This window comes from Falco punctatus (genome assembly GCF_963210335.1).
Source record: "Falco punctatus genome assembly, chromosome: 2".
NCBI lineage: Eukaryota > Metazoa > Chordata > Aves > Falconiformes > Falconidae > Falco > Falco punctatus.
Window position 1 is genome coordinate 109,375,276 of NC_137581.1, and position 18,363 is coordinate 109,393,638.

General features: G+C 36.5%; 1 protein-coding gene across 10 annotated transcripts in view; it reads right to left on the bottom strand.

Annotated features, from left to right (window-relative positions):
- The window catches only part of ROBO1 (roundabout guidance receptor 1), a 742,961-nt gene that overhangs the window by 186,005 nt on the left and 538,593 nt on the right, over positions 1–18,363 (bottom strand). The window lies entirely within an intron of this gene.

Here is an 18,363-nt window from a genome sequence, read left to right on the forward strand (position 1 = left end):
GATCACCTTAAAATGGACACATCCATTTAAAATGGACAGGCGCTATTTAAAAAAGAAGAAGAAAAAAAAAACACCCCACCTTCCTGCGGTTTTCCAAAAGCATTCCAATGAGGTTACTTACACTGCTTTGAAATTGGTTTGAGTTATGGGAAGGCCACAGCCCAAGACCGGCAGCTGAGACAGCAAGAGATGAAAGTTTTCTAGCTTCCAGATCTGAGGGGAACACAGCTGCTCCAGCTGGTCCGCTCAGATCTCAACACTTACTACAGTGATGGAGAAGGCGATAACGTTTTATGCCTCAGCTCAAAGAATGCATTAATAAAAACAGTCCTTAAATAGAATTTAAATCCTCCAAAATAATTAATCAAACACTAAGCTTTTAGCTCTGGAGGTTGAAGTGGGCTGATTTGAAGGAAGCCGGGTTCTGTTACACACTGAATTACCACCTCTGCCCGAAACTGCCAGTGGTGTGAGTCAGTGCTCGCTTTTTTTTTTTTGTTTTTTGAAAGACAGTAATTTTTTTTTTTTATGTTAACCCCACAAATTATTTTAATTGATATACAGCAACCCATATATATACGAAATAGTTATAGAAGTTTCTTGTAGAATGCTAGGTAATAGTTAATACTATTAAATGTGGACCATGGCAGATATGAAGCACGTTTTCAAAAATCCCGCCAGTAATAACCTAAAGTGGAAAGGACTGGAGATCTTTAAGATAATTACTGTTGAGCAGTGACTGTTCAACAAATGATTCTGTGACACTTGTACCCTCCCCTCCGGGAACTTTATTTGAAAGCTGGGGGTGGGGGAAAAAGAACACATAAATACGGGGTTTGGAGAAAATGAGCATCCTATTTCATACATTCAATTTCAGTAACAGTGACAATTTCATAACTTAGCCACAAACAAGTACTGGTTTAAAAATAAAATAGGTAGCATGGCTACAGCTGTTGTTAAAGTATTCAAGTCTGTTTAACCAACCTGAAAATTCCTAGTATTTTAACTGAATTTATCATCTGTTCCAGGATCTGGGTAACTTTTTAAAGCATAGAGGAAAGTACCAAACCAGAAACTCAAATTCAAATATTGAGGCTCAGTTTACAAAAAGGTTTCAGTTCCCAACTGAGAACAATGCAAACCACTGAACATAATAATAATGATAACAACAAAAACGACAGCAGCTCACTTTAGGTGTTTAAACATGAACAGAGCAACTTTGTGAATTTGCCTTCTGCAATGTTCTTTTCTTAGTCAGCATACTGGTTTTGGCTGGGATGGATTTAATTTTCTTCATAGTAGCTAGTACGGTGCTGTGTTTTGGATTTGTGCTGAAAACGCTGTTGATAACACGGGGACGTTTCAGCTGTTGCTGAGCGGGGCTCGCACAGCCCCAGGGGCTCCTGCCCCTCCCCCGGCCCCGCCAGCGTGGGCTGGGGGTGCACAGGAAAGGGAGGGGGACACGGCCGGGACAGCTGCCCCCAGCTGACCAAAGGGATGTCCCACACCATGTGGCATCATGCTCAGCAATAAGACTGGGGAAAGGAGGACAAGGGACATTGGGAGTGACAGCATGTGTTTTCCCAGGGCATCGTTAGGCATGACGGAGCCCTGCTGTCCTGTGGAGGGTGAATCCCTGGCTGCTGCTGGGAAGCAGTCAGTGAATTCCTTATTTTGCTTTGCTTGCGCGTGCAGCTTTTGCTTTAGCTATTAAACTGCCTTCATCTCAACCAGGAGCTTTCTCACTTTTACCATTCCAGTTCTCTCCCTCATCCCCCTAAGGGGACTGAGCGAGCGGCTGGGTGTCTATGGGGGTTAACCCACAACTGCCAGCAAACAAGTGTTTGTTAAAAATTAAACCACCTCTTCCAAAGAAAAAAAAAAAAAAAAAACAAAACAAACAAAAAGGAATAACACCAATGGCCTCTTCAAATAAATACCTGCTGTCACTGTTAGAATTATTTTGTACTGTGTTGTACCCAATGTTATGAAGGAGAAGGTATTTCAAATGCGGCTTTTTTCAAAACACAAAAAGGAGATCAGAAATTATTTTGTCATAGAATTTTTTCTGGAAGAAAACTTGAGGACTGAAATTCAACAGCTATATATAAAGGATGTTACAATGTTACTGCATCAGACCTATTTTTTCTTTCTTCAGCCATCTAGAATATAGCTCATGAAGCTGATGATTCGTCTGCCATCAGCCAAATTAGCAATATTTTCTTGTATCTTAAATTGCCTCCAACTAGTTTTATATGCTTGCATGTTTTTTGTTTTTCTTTTAATAAACTCATCACTGGCTACGATAAAAGATATCCTTCAAGACTTCATTCATAAATTCTCCCTCTTTCCCAACAGCGAAAATACTGAAAGCAAATAACCACTTATATCAAAGCAGTCATCATTCTATTAAGTTAGCTAAACCATACAGGTAGTTGGAAATCAATACGAACTAAAAGCTGCAAGTCAGTATGCATGAAAACACACATTTAAACAGTCAAAAATCCAAAACTATTTACTCAAAACATGCTTGTTAGTTGTAATATGATCAGTCTTGGTTTATGTCTCGGGATGGGTAATGGAATTTTACAAAATCATCATTTTTGGTTCATGATTAATTAAAACAGTAAACAAATGAAAAGTCCTTCTCCACAGTAAATCTCCTTTATGAACCACCAAGCAACAGATATGGCATAAACTACTGTTCTAACACAAAGAAATGTTGTATGTTTCGTCGTATACCATACACATAAGTCTTAAGTTATATTTTGATCAAATTTATTTATATTTTGATCAAAACCCTGAAGAAATCTGTCTTGTCTGAAATGAATCCAGTCATGGTTTTCCTCCATTAAGCAGGTTTTAAAATAAACAGAATTCTTCTGTTACTAAATTATGTACCTTTTTTTTTAAAAAAAAATAGAATCTTTGTGTCTACAAAAGGATTTTGCACATTTTATTGCAAATGCTCAAGAAATTAGCTTCACAGAGAAGTCAGCGATAAATAATTATTATATACTTTCAAAAGCAGGTGCAAATGCTTGAAGCTTTTGTTTCTGCAGTGTGAGAAGTGATTCATTTTAATGTTGCTGGCTTTAATTATCCTATATTTGGAAAACGGATTTCAGAAAAAATGGCTTTCAGAGCTTTCACACACATCCTCCAATTTTAAGAGGTAGCCAGGAAAAAAACAAACCAAAAACCCACAACCTTCCTGAGAAATGTGGACATAGGAGGCAAGTATTTATTCATTTACAGTAGGATTCTGGACCTAATTAAGTCAACAATTGGCTACTGCAGGTCTAGAATTTCTTTCTATTCTTCAAAGGTTTACTTCTTTCTAAGCTAGCAATTGGCCCCCATAGTTTGGGCTCTCTCACTTCCAGCTTTAGAAGCTCCCGGTATCAACAGGAGCGGCACTGCTGGTATTTCAGTGCAGAAGACAAAGTCTCCACTGAAGTGGATTGATTTATCACATCCAGCAGTCTGTGAAGAAGTACCACTTCATTTATTTCAGTTATATATAGCAAATGGCGCAAATACCTAAGCAGAGATCACTAAGCATTAGCTACAGCCAGAAGCACAAGAGTGTCACACAAGCCAGAGCACAGCAGGTCCTACAGACCAGAGAACATCTGGCCCTGACAGGCAGAAAGCTGGGAAGTCCGTGAAAGCTTGATTTCCCATAGGATCCATGGCCGTTCACACTGCTCATGTTTTAAGTCCCCTGGAGATAATCCAGACTTCAGAAAAAACCTGGCAAAAGACTACCATGCAAAGCACAGATCACACCCAGCAGCTCGCTCTTTAGTCTTCAAACAGAAGACTGCTACTCTACTCTAGTTTTATATGTAAGATAGCTCTCCACCTCACACCCCCCCCCCACACACACACACACACACACACACACACCCAGTTCTCACCATTCGTATTCGTGGCTAGGCAGGGATCCCATTATACAACATCACTGTGGTGACAGATAGTAATGAAAATTAAAAAACAATCATTTTTTTTCAACCTCATACATTGTGTTGTACATCCAGACACAGCTCCAGATCCCAGATGAAGAATAAATATTGAAAAATGTCTTTGAATTCAAAGGGCTAGAATATTAACATGTTGTAACCTTAATACTTCCTTTGAAAATCTGACGTTAAAATACCACCCCCTTAAATGTCCAGCAGTGAAGCAGGTTTGAAAGAAAATCACTGAAATTTTTCTGCCTCACCAGAAATAACCATTACTTTAGAAAAGAACCATTATATGCCTTCTGCAAATCATAGGTACCAGCAGCAGGTAATTCCATTTGACTACTGAACATTACCTGTGGTATTTTCACTTAGAAATGCTTCAAGATAATTACATCACCTCCTTCTTCAGAACTGACGTCTGGGATAGATCCAGCAGTTGACTGCCACAACTGTAGTAAGAATACTTAGCATTTAGAACCAAAACAAAACCTCCACGACTTCAAGGGAAGTATTGGTAGATAAAATAAAACAGTAAGAAATACCCTTTTGTTTTCTTAATCCTTACTTAGTTCTATTTATATTAATCCATTATTAGTAGTTCATTTATTTTCAACAAAAGTTTAAGTTTCCAGAATAAAGCACCTAAACTTCTTAAGCTTAAAATAACTGAAAACAATGTTTTAGATGACAGTGAATTTCATATTTCTGAGTGTCGAACATGCTGGAAAAATTACAACTTCACAAAATCTGGTAAAACTACTTGTGAAACTTTAGACTAGTTCTTTACATCTTTTCATCTAAAATGGTGCTACTTATTTTACTCAAGTATCAGTTAGAACTCAGAAATTAAAATCAGCCAATTTTAATAAAAAGTTTCTATTAATTACACATTTCTTGGATATTTAGTTCAGTTCACATACCCATGAGGCACTATCAGCAAAAAGACAGACAACAGGTCATACCACTCACATTAAAAACAAAAGCACAGCTCTACTTAACAGTTGGTAAGTGACAACAATCAGGGCATTATTTTGAATGGGTTTATAATTTTCCAGTTAAAGTACACAACTACTTCTGATTTTACTAGGTAAGGTCTATGTGATTCAAGCACTTGCTCAAGAAGTGTTAGTCTAAACTGTCAATATTCCTTTGGGACTCACAAGAGATTCAAATTAATTTCTCCTACATCTTGTGGTGTAGATTCCTGAGCAAGCAGTCTAACAGCCTACCACGTAAACAAAACAGCACCATGAAAATTGGCTTTTATAGACATTATAGCCATTATCTTTCTAAAATGAGGGTTACTATTGATACAGTTGCCATGCTTTAGAACCCATCCCACATAAAGGAGATAACCCTGGGAATCAAACTTTTCAGACAGCATAGCAGCATTTAGTTTGCAGGTCCCAAGCAGTTGTAGACGTGAATTCAGAACGAGATGCTCACCTTATCTGGCACAGTGCTAACTGCACATCACCATGATAATAAAAAGTTAGACAGTTGATAAAGCATGGGCTACTAGAAACTTGACAGAGCATTTTTGAAATCTTTATTTGGACTGAGAACAAAAATTCTGCTGAAATTTTGCAGATCCATCTCTTAAAGACATCACCTGCACAACTGAAGTAATTGTTTTAAAATACTTGTACTTTTTTTTTTTTTTTTTTGGTGAATGTAAGCAGGATATTAATTAAAACTGCAACATCACCATCAGCTACAGCACATAATTTGTGAGCATTCTTTCTACAAAGTTAAAAAAAAAAATCTTCAAGTTTTGCTACTGCTTTCAGAGAACCTTGTGGGCAGCAGTAAAACTGTAAATAATTATGCCAATATGGCACACTACTGCTGAGTCAAATGCCTGAAAATAAATCCACGCCTTAAGAAACTCAGGAAATACCATTATTTGTGGAGAAATATGACCTAAAATCTGGTGTTATTGTGGGCAACCATGACCAAAAACCTGAAGCAGGGCGAGTCATGAACTCCGAGATGGAGATGAACAGCAGACACAACACTTTGCCTTCATTTTTTATTTCTCAAGAGGCTTTGCCACGGGAAAGTAGTTGAAAGCTCCTTCTCATCTCATCCTCAGTGTCAAAAGATAAATACTGGCTAAAACCAAATCTATGAAGTGCTGAACAAAGAGGATCTGACCAATGTTAAATGCCAAACCTGACAACTGGTATCACAAGGATCTCAGGCTTTGCATGAGGTTATGGCCTCCAGACTTTTGTCTATCATGTTTTGAAGATCTCCCTATAAAATTACACATTTTATTCAGACCAAGCAAACTGTTCCCAAAGCAGATGATCTCAACTTTTTTTTTTTTCTAAGAGAATTCATTAAGATAACAGTCTCTGTAACAAACTGATGCATACTGAAGTTTAACAAAGTCATGGAGAAGTACTTGAATTCTAGTCAATAGTAAAGGTGGAACAGGTATTGACTTCATTGTATTTTTACTTGTGTTCATTCAAAATCTGCTAACCCTAAAAAGGTCGCAAAAGCCAGGGATTGGGGTAAGCTGATTTGTCATAGATCTTACCATTGCACTCCAAACATGCATTAAGAACAGGAAAATAAAAAGCTTCATATCAGATGTTAGGACAAAGTTAGAATTCTACTAATTGCATCAGATAGACTTTTCATTAAGTACACCTTACTTTTTTCTTCCCCCACCCCCAAAAAGCCTACAATATTGAGATATTCTATGTATGTGGAGTCCCAGCTCTATTTCCAGGCTGCATAGAATCCATCTGAAATACCAGCCACTTTAAAATGTCATCTCTAAAAGCAAGTTAAATGAAGAACTAAATACAAGATAATCTTACTGGTTAACATCTGGTACCTGTAACTACTTCTGTTTCCAAGGAAATTCTACACCAAAACGTACAAGATTAAACAGGTATATTTCTTTCATAACTAAGCATTCCTTATAAATATTACAAGTAACTCACAACTGTTCTGTATTATATATAGCATGAGTCTAAAGCCTATTCCTATGGTTCAGATGGCCTTTCTGCAAATGAGTGAAGGTTTTTAATTTGTTGGTAGAACCTGGCAAGTGAAACACCGTTTCTGGTAGGCAGTCAAACACTTTAATGTTTCCTGCCAATTTGCAGCCACCCCTGAAGCCATTTCAGGTTCTGATTTTAAACTACACCACATTATTATTTAAGATAGGTGTATTAGTATGTTTTAAAGAAGGTTAAGAAGATCATTTATCAAAACACTGTTTTCCACACAAAATACATTTGGCTGACTGTTATTTCCAACGAAATCACCTTCATTGGCACTCTGAATGTTCCCTTTTCTTTTTAACTGGTTATTTTCATTTTTGTTTCATAAAGAATATTTTAAAAATATCGTTATGTTTGTAAATGATACAGTAAATAATTTCAGCACACTAACAACAGAATAAGCTATGTATGTTTTCAAAGGAAATGAATTCTGAGAGAAGAATCTCTCTCTATCTATATATATATAAGTGATCCAAAAGTCACCGATGGCAATATTATGGCTCAGGTCCCCGACTTCAACCTTGGAAAATGTGCCCAATGTCTCATTTTATTTGCCTTCTTTTCAACAATCCTCTGACAATGATTGCAGCTATTCACTGAAGGCCTACAAATGAGCATTTTCTATTCAGTCATCTACAACGAAAAGTTTATCATTGTCTAAATAAATAAACTGCATGCTTTCACTAGAGATAATAAAACTATCATTATTTTCAATCAACAATGAATTTTAATTACGTAGACCTACATTTATTTCATAACTTGCCTGCAATTTCAAAAGCATTTATCAGTCTTCATTTCTATAAATTTTTAGACCTCAGTCCTGTAAAGATTTATGCACTAGAAACATGTTCCAATGCAGCTCTTTACTTCCCTTAGAAAGAAGCCACAATTTGTATTTTAAGTTTGTAATATGCACTTAAAACTCTGAAGTAGAATTAAATTAAAATGGAATGTATTCTAGTTTTTTAGAAGAAATGAAAGTAAATTCAGTAAGCTATTTTTAGTGGGTTTTTTTTAGTTTAAAATATTTAGAGATCTATTATTTCTTGGTTTCAATTCAGATGGTTAGAACATAGACATGGAGACTATGGCTGCTTTTGGCTACATACAGAAATGGTGATCAATGATTTAATGTGGAACTCTGAAATTTACAGAATGTGCATACATCTTGGAAGTTCAAACAAGAACAACAGTTTAAGAATCAGATATGCATTGCCATTTCTCATCCTGAAAAAAAACAGTTGCTGATACATCAGTGTCAGCAGCTGGCCCACATGGCTATGGCAGCTATCTCTTCCTACCTGTGGAAGAAATCAACTGAAAGCCAGCTCTTGAAAAACAAAGTTTACCCCTTTATTTTTTAAAGGCAGGCTCTTTTTCCATCAAGGTACACTCTCGCAATATCCAAGGACCCTGGATCTCATGGATCCACAAGTTACATTGACCTTAAGGTAAGCAGTAATTTATTATGCACAACTAATAGAAACCGCCAGGACTTGTTTACAGTCTATGAAAACATTCATAAGGGAACAGTGATTTTGTGTTATCAAAATAAATGTTTCATTTAAATTACAAAAAAAAGCATTCATATAGAACTATCATAAGTATTTAAAAATGACAGTTAAATTCTGACTGAACTCCTCTGAGGTACATAAATACTGTTTTGCTAATAAGCAAAAAGAGAGAGCAGAAACACACCTGAATTCAGACATGCTGTTTCTTCTAAACTATTTCACAGTTCAACTGAAATTCAGCCCTGTGAAACGCTATGGTGCAGACAGGTGAACATAACTGTACTGGAATAACCACTTAAAGCAAACACTGAAAGGCAAGAGAAACATTACGTGAACAATTCAGCAAAACGAGTCTGATCATCTCTCAGAATTACTTTCTTATCTGGTTGAGTTGTGCAGATAGAACTTGCATGGTTTAGCAAAGATTATTATACTTTTTGCTTCTGACCTGTAAAATAACCCAACTCATCTATTTTAATTACACAACATAACGTACGTAACATTAGCTTAAGGAATTTAAGGGATTTTATACCTTAAAGATTATTTTGCATAGTATTAACATTAAAATAATGTAATTATTAATTATAGACCATTCATAAGTAATTATATAGCAGAAATTATAATCAGAAGAATTAAAGACCAAAGCACTTAGTCTATTGTGAACACAATAGCAAGGGAAAGAGAAGGTAAAACAGATTTTTTAGGTTTTTTTTTTTTAAATTTGGTATAAAGTGTTTGTAGACTGTGGGGCAAAGGGGTGAAGTTTTAAAGGGTAAAAATGGGAAGGAAGACATGGCAAAATGAAGAGTGGTTCAATAGTACACAAGGAGAAGGTGAGAGGGAAAGTAAATCTTGCCAAGAAAATGGGATGTCCACTAAAGTGACCTAGAGAAAATGACGAGACTTGTGTTTAGAAATTAGGTAACAGGTATGGAAAGACAACATGGGACTACAATGTCACCTGTTCCCCGCCAGTGGTCAGGGGACAGAAGACTAGCAGAAGAAAGCGGAAGAACTGTCTGTTCTTCACAAAAGATGGAATGCTAATTTTCTCTTTGGCTGTGAGACAACCACACATAAATTACAAATAATGTCTCTTCCATCCTAAATACCACACTAATGTGATTAATCTGTAAAGTTTTAAAACCAATCCAAATTAAACAGTTTAGATAACTCAGGTATTTGAGTACTCTTCTACATAAGAGCTATTAATTTTAATTTTTTTTTTAGAATTTACAGCTTGGGGTAATAGCAGTTGAGCACTATGGCTTACATTTATTGTATGTAGAAGAGAAAGTGCTTGTACTGATTTGGAAAGAGCACTAAGTGAAAGTTACAGCACTTTAATTAAAGCATGTCATGGCTATTGTCCAAAACGACTTGAACACTACTCTTATCTCTAATTAAAATATAACATTTGATTCTCTGTATCTGACAATTTAGAATGGATATGACTTCTGAAGCATCAAAGGATACCGCAACTAGAAAACACGTTAGAGTTCGGAACAGCAGCAACTGCCAAAGAGCCGTCCTGCATTTCATCAGCTCGGAGTTAATACACTGTCATTCTAACAGCAGCACAGAGTGAGCATACTTGCAAAAAATAAACCAGGCAAAAAATACTTCAGGAAACAAATGACAGTTGACAACACACTTTTCTTTTATGTGCACGTATGAGAGAGAGCAGATGAGATGGAAAGATGCAAGAGAGTTAATGTTCTAAGAGGAGGAAGGGGAGTGCATCTATTTTCCTTAACATTCATGCTAATTTTTCCTAGAAGGCAGTCTCAATCATACAACAGGTTTGTGGAATTCTGCCAAGGACTAACGAGGCAAAACTTTCACACCCTGGAATACTACTCTCTTTGAGTTAAAAAGAAATAGAAAACTGAAAAGTGGTCAAGAAACCTGCTCCTCCAGCCAGTCCTTCAGGAATACCTCTGCTGCAGGACACAACAGAGTAGATTTTGCCATAATTTGTAACTATTTTGTATGCAAAGCACCTCACATGCCTACGAAGCATTAGGCTGTATCTTGATTTACTAGTAATTATTTTCTCTAAAAGCAGATTTTGTAAGATTATAATCTTGCACAAGAATTTTCTATAATGGTGTAAATATTTGAACCTGAAGGTGCTTTTACGTTGTGTAAAAGTACAATGGAACTGCTACAAAAGCAGACTTCCCTACCAGCACGAAGTGAGCCTGCTCTCCAGGCAAGACCTACAGACCTCTGAGGTTCAAAACAGGTAAATGTCATTTATGCTACTACTAAAAAGTTGTGCTCATTTACAGATCAGTGATTTTTACACAAAATAACAGAAATCAAATTACATGCCATCGTGGATGTGCACAGGAATTTCAAGACTAACTCCATGATTGCCTGGAGGTCTCCTCCATCCAGGATGTTGGTTAGAAAGAAATGTTGCAATATTTACATTTGCTGAGATGATGAAAGAGCAGTGCGGGATGATGGAGTACATGACTTTGGAATTTCGACTGTGATTTAGTGGATTTTGCATGAACAAAGCATTCTGAAATCGGCGCCTGCCACATGGATCACTGGTGATTCAGAAAATATTTCAGTGGAAAAGATACACACATAGGCCCTTGTTAGCATTTTGGCAACAGATCATTGCAGTTTTTCTGCCAGACGTGCAGAAGCTGAACTGGCATAACATTGTGCTACACACTGTACATCCTGCACATATCTTTCAGCTGTGATTGCTCTGGTATAACAAATGGCATCTAAGAACTCATAAATATCAGTAAACAGTTCCAGCCTACTAATAGCTTCTCTCTCTCTTTAATTTGGCATTTCATACCAATAGCGTTAGGCCATTTCTGTTGTTCTGAATAGAGAGTATTTCCTTTTGGAAAAGACATTAAAAAAAAAAAAAAAAAAAAAGAAAGAAAAGAAAAGAAAAGAAAAGAAAAGAAAAGAAAGAAGAAAAAGAGGGACACACACACAATTCAAAAAGAGAGATGCACAACTTGCTATTTCTAAAACCACTGAATATGTACTGAATTCAACTCCTACGCAATAGCTTTACACATGTAAAAAAAAATGAAAATAAAAAAAAAATGACTGAATGCAACTAGGATGAAACAGACACTTGACTTTTTGCTGCCACTTCCAGGCAGGAAACATTAACGGCCACATGCCCTCCATCTGCCATGAGTAAGTCCAGGCAACACCTGTGGCAAATCCTCTACTTCTTTATGGTATACCTTATTTTTTTCTGTGTTGCTGTTGAAAGCCCAGCAGCACATATACAAGAAGTCTAAATCTTCTTCTATCCAGTGCTCAAGCTCATTAAATGTCACAAAACGTTTCCAAATGGATAAAGTTGAAAGGGCAAGGTTCATAGCAGGATTTACAGAACACAATATCCCTTTCACTCACTGTAACTTGGGAGAACATTTATACCAAAAGAAAAACAAACAAACCTAAATAAACAGTGGAAGAAGTTCAGTCATCTGACTGTCCTAAAAGCTGTTAAACAAAACTGATAAAGCTAACCTATTAATCCTCCAGCACGACTGCTGTAGAAATAATAATTTGTGCAACCCCCCTGGTTACTCTGATGTCTTTATCTGTGGAAGTGCACTGACCCCGAAACGTCTTTGACCTACTAAGTGCTAACAGATCAAACACTCAACAGCTTTTAATATATTTTCAGATTTGAGTCCTTCTAATCACATGCTGACTCTCAAATTCTCCAGCAATGAATATTTCATAATATTCAGCCAAATACTGTTAGAGTCAGAAAGTATCAACTCCTGTGGATTATATGTAATATATTATCTTCATACAAATATATTAATTTTGTTGCCTAAATTCTTATAATTTGGCAGGATCAAGGGGTTGGAGAGAGTAAGACTAGGCATGGCAGCAATACTTAAATAATAAATCACGATGAAAAATATATGGAAATTTTTAGTCTACAGCATTACATACATTTATTTCTTAGCAGTATTTCTTTACACTTGAAAGGTACACTTGATATATTACACTCAGAAGCTTATACTGACAGGAAGTATGAAGTAAAAATGTTGAACTTTTTTCACTGTAATTCCATGTCCATACGTTTAACACAATGGCAAGGAAATACACTATTCTGAACACAGATCCAGATGTGGCATCATTGTACAAAAATAAAGACATTTAATTATAAATTGACCTACTCTACTGCATTAAAATAATAATTAAAAAAAGATGTAGTGGTGCAATCAAACAAAAGCAAAGGGAAAATAAATGGTAAAGATTAATCAACACAAAAAACTAATGGCTGTAAAAGGTATTATTTTCTTAGGTTATTGTCTCCAGTTACTAAAGCAAAAGTTAACAGGATCATCAAAGATGATAATATTTTTAGGTTTTGTACAATACTTATTCACATTAGCATTCAGTTCTGTGGGTTTCCTTTATATGACGACTAAGGGTTTACAAGGGCTTTGTATAAGTACAAAGAAAAGATCAAGACAAAGGTCCATCAGAAGCCACTAAAATCTGTACTGAAGAGAGACACTGCCATTCATCGCAGCAGAATATTCCAAACATAACCCAGCGGATCATCCTGCTCCTGGTTCACTTTTACTGTCATTGGAAGTACAATGTTATTTTAAGCTTGTCTCTACCTAGCAAAAATTAAATGTTAATAACGTTTAATGACTCATTTTCCAGTTAATCTATTACTTGAATGCAAAACTACTATGCTAAGTAAAATCCTTCCAAACATGCATAGTTAATAAATCCACAGTATTCAAAATAGGGATTGAGAAGGCAAACATAATTTGCAGTATATGCCAGTAAGTAGCTCACCTTCTCATGAACTCAGATTTGATGATTATTTTGTTGGTTTTTCAAGCCAAAAATTGCTTGTACTTCAGAAGCTTGCCAGAGGGAAAACAAACTCTAGTATCTTATGAAGTGCAACAACTGAAGAACAAGCAAGTGCATATTTGAATGAAACAATTACACAATATCACTAAGCTGAGTGTGATAAATAATCAATACTCCTTAAAACATGCATTACTGTTCTCTCATAATGGAAAACGCATTACCTTTTGAACAACATTTTATTAAGTTAAGCTTTGTCCAAGAAAATTTTAATATTCCAACTTACAATTGAAAACTGAGAGTGAACTTTGGGATTTGTTTCCTTTCCACACACACTGGGACGATTACGAAAAACTCACAACCTGGCTTGTACTTAAGTCTCATCTTGCTGAAACAAAACCTACTGCCCACATTCACCCACAGCAGCTGTCTAAAAGGAAAGCTGTTACAGAAGAAAGCCTTCAACTCATGGTTTGCCACTACAGACCTCACATTGTGACTCGCACTGAACAGGCTTGCAGGCTCCACTGAACCTCGCAAGTATAGAAACAGGGTCCCAGAAAAAAAGAAGCAGACAGTGGTAGCTGTATCCTCTCTAACGTATGGAATAAGCACTGCTTGGAAGCCAGAAAGGAAACCTGAGTTTTGATCCTTCAGTGAAGAATCCTCTCTCTGAAACCTGGATTTATAACTATTTTCCAACCAATAAAGTTGTCCCAACTTATATTAGAGGAAGCAGTACTCTCTACTTTCTATGACGGCAGCATCTCCTGCACTTCTAGGCTTTATATGGAGTGAGAAAATAGCAGGAAGCACTAAGAAGTAAAATCCTTTGAGATCTTTTTGAGTCCTTTGAACAGTCACACATTCACATTTCACTATAATGTTCACAGTTCGTGTTCAGAAAATTAGCAATGTGAAAAATAGCCTGTAAAGGCAACAGTGAGTTCTACAGCTATCTACTGAACATGTCACACTGTCAATATTCAAAATAACTTATTTTTAATTTTGAGTGTCTAATAGTTTTTCCAACTAAATGTAGCCAGTTGCATGAAAAGACTTGCATTGGCAAAAAGGGACCTTTTATTGAAACCAGCAGGCAGGTAAGTGCAGCCTCTACTTGTGCATTTAGAAAGTATCACCCCAGTAAAGCCCTGATAAAAATAAAACGTGAAATACTTCTGAACATTTTTGTGCACTGCTGTGAAGAAGAGAAATTAAGCATTTCACTAATGCTGCAAACACAATTATTTTCATACTAACTGAAAGGATGTCTACTGGAGTAGACTTGTCACAGGAAAAGTATAATGGCTATTAAGTCCAGGCACTCTAATTGTTCTCCTCCAGGGCTGAAGGGCTTGCTTTGAAGAGCAGCATGCCACACTCCACTGAGGACAACCTCTCTGCCTGGTGAATGGCAGGGGGAGATTGCTGCTGGGCTGCGATGCCTCTCACTCCCCAGAGTTGCCATCGCTGTCTGTAGGCTTCCAAGATGTTTTGGATTTATATAAAATAGAGGTGGAGGAATAAAAGCCAAATGGAAGTAAAGAGCACACAAAAACGTCTTATTAAATAAATAGCCAGTTCCCTAGGCTGTTCTTTTATCAACTATGTGCTTAGCTAGACACCAAGAACAGTAAGAACTGAAACCAGCAATGCATCACATATGGCGTTATTCTAGTTATTACAGGTGTTGAAATGGGTTTAGATTTACTGGATGGGAGGCAGTAAAAAAATTCCCTTCTAGACTGCCTTCTCAGTAGGTATGTACATCAAGAACTACAAAGAGACAAAGAAAGGAAAAGGAGGAGAGACCAAGATAGTTTCAAGCAAGCCAAGGACAAAGGGCAGGGTGTAAAGCAAGATAAAAACGAAAATACATTTGTGAAAAAACTCTCTCTTGCCATATTAAGTAGCAATTACATCTTGGCAATGTTCACATGCAGAATCGAAGCCGTTTACGGAAAAAAAAACAAACCACCAAACCACACACAACAAGAAAAAAAAAGGCGGGGGTGGGGGTGGGGGGGAATTGCACTGTCCATTTCAAAAACAAGGCAAACTTGTGAAGTTCTGACTAAAAGCAAGTTTTGTTCTGGCTCATTTGAGATGAGCAGCTGGCAGAAGACTAAACTGATGTCCCTTCAAATATTTTAATTTAGAAAATGTTTTTTGGACTTGAAAGAATGCACTTTCCAAATCCTGGAAAAAATGGCTTTTCTTCTAGATGAAAGGGGCAAAGCTTAGAATAGAGTAATAGACATGAAATATTTGGCTTCTCTAACTGGCAGATGTTTCCTGAAGTATTGCTAGGGTGGAACAGGCTGGTGACTGTTAGCATCACAAAAAAGTGGCTGAAACTGTGATCTTAGTCAAACATCTTATAGCAAGTGCCAGAAAGTGGTATGACAGAATTCCAGAGGGCAAAACCTTCAGGTTTTTTCCTATGTATTAAATCTCATCCAATATCCAAACTGATGTTAATGTACTTAAAAGCAGAAACCCCAAAGAATACCTATTGGTTTTACCACCTCAGTAAAGACTTTTGACTGCTACCTTAATATGAAGAATGATATTGAAATAAGATGCATCACAAAAAGATTGTTAACACTGTATATGAAAAGAATACTTTTTATGCAAAAGTATAAAATATCATCAGCAGTAACTACATGATAATCATGTTTCTTTTGTGTTGTTCATTACTTCCCATAGTGTGAAAAGAGGAGCATGAATTCTCAGTGCTTATGTGCTACTGTCAGTTTCTTCCAACAACACGTTCAGATACTATCAGCATTTAACCTTTAGGTAACAAACTTGGATCCTTCTGTGTAGTAAATGGTATTAATTCACTGATAACCAAATTTGCATGAATTAGGACTCTGAAATAAGTTATAAAAGATGGAAGGCAAATACTACTTGTATTGGCCTCCAAGTAGAAGCACTTTTGAATAGCCGTTAAATTTAAATACCATAGAAAACGGGGAAAAGAAGCAAAAAAACCCCAATACCCTATCTATGACTCTAAACAAGATTTATCTTTAATAAATGAAAAATAATTAACTATTAAATGAAATTACAGACTTCTAATTCAACATTTTAGACACATCTCTCATGAAAGGCCCAAGGTACTTTCATGAAAGGCCCAAGGTACTTGGATAGCTTCAGCGTCCTGTACCCCTTTTTGCAGCAAACAATAAAATTATTCTTTGTTATTTTAGTAAAAAGTAAAAATCTCCTATATTTCATGATAATTATTGGAGTCTGGAAAAATGTTCTAAACTATTATGTGCTTTGTCTTTCACATATTTTTTTAATCTTCATAGAATCATAAAATAAAATACCAGGTTTGAAGGTACCTCAAGGATCATCTGGTCCCAGCTTTCCTGGGGAAAAAAAAACCCACCGAAACACACAGTATGATTTTCTCTGACCCCCACCCCCACACCACCCCCTGTAAAATAAACACGAAATGCCTTCATCTGAAATTTAGCACAAATGAAACCCTTCAGATATAAATCGATACTGTTAAGATTTTCCTCTTCATTTCAGTAGGTGATGGTAAGTCAGGCAGAAACCAATTGCAGTAAGTTGGACACATGCTGTAATCGCAACCAAGATCAGCTTTATGGTACTTCAGGGCCTGCAGCGTTTACACCATACCACCAATTTTCTATTACTATAATATCATTTTGAAAAATCAAAACACAATATTGGGGTTCTTCATTCATGAGCGCTACTCAACCCAAACAACAATACTTTGTGATAGCCTGTGTATTTTTATAACAGATGTAAGCAGCAAAAACATAATCAAATCTTGAGGTAACTTCTATCCTCTTCCAAAAGACAAAGGTATTTATCTCTTGGATGAGACTAACAAATCCAGAAAGACCAAGCTGAGCCAAATGAAAAACTGGCAAGGAAGTTTAAAAGGACAAATTTAACAGAGGTGAAGAATGTTTATTCTCGAGTGGAAAGTATATGCACAGATGTATGGGCACACAGACAAACACAAAATCTTTTCTTTATTAGGCTCATGCTTTTTTCTCCAGCCTCAAACAGGGGATGTCGCTAACGGTGACAAGCCATCACATCAAGATATGTCTCTAGCTTGCCCAACCAAATATTGCATACACTCTGAATTACCAGAAAATGGTTTCTGCAAAATGAAAGTCTATCTGAAATTGCTAGTTGAAAATTCTATCTCACGCTCAGTGAGCAGACAAAAAATACTGAACATGCTGGAAAATGGGCACATTCAGCTGTATCTTCCCTGCATTACTTTACATAAATATTGGATTTGGGGTTTTGACACTGTTTATTTGTGGGTTTTTGACAAAAAAAAAGAAAAAAAAGTAATTAATTTGAGGAAAGCATGGGAGACATGGAGATGGATAAAAACATGCATGTGCTCCTATGAACTAGAATCTATTATCTGAATGCAAAGCATTAGCCAGGAAAAGGAGACGCTAGATTCTCATGGGATTATTTCATAGCACAGCACCTTTCAAACGTTATCCAATTCCTTGCTAGACAAGTTTTTACAGTTCAATAATGAGAAACAGACTACCTGATGATAAATACCCGTAATGAGCTCCAAGATGAGTGCTAGCCAGGTACTAAGCACCCTATGAACAGAACTACAAGAACCCAAAATATATAGGCATGAATGCTGCTCATTGGTTGGCAATACACTTTTAAAAGTGTATTTGTCCAACGGAATAATTACCCAAACATCTAAATGTCCACTAAGCCATTTCTGAAGCTACACAAGACATCTAACCATGTATAGCAGGAGGATCCTAAGTGTCTTTAAATACACCAACCTTCTACCTTTAACTTCAACTTTGTTTGTAAAGCATTTGTGAAATTCCATGATTATTCTTTCAGAAATCTACTTATCAAAAACACTCTATTTACAGGGATAAACACAAACAAACCAACCAACCAATGTAATTACTGGAGCTACAAAATCAAACTGGAATCCAGCATCCAAGCTCTAGATTCTCACCCTCG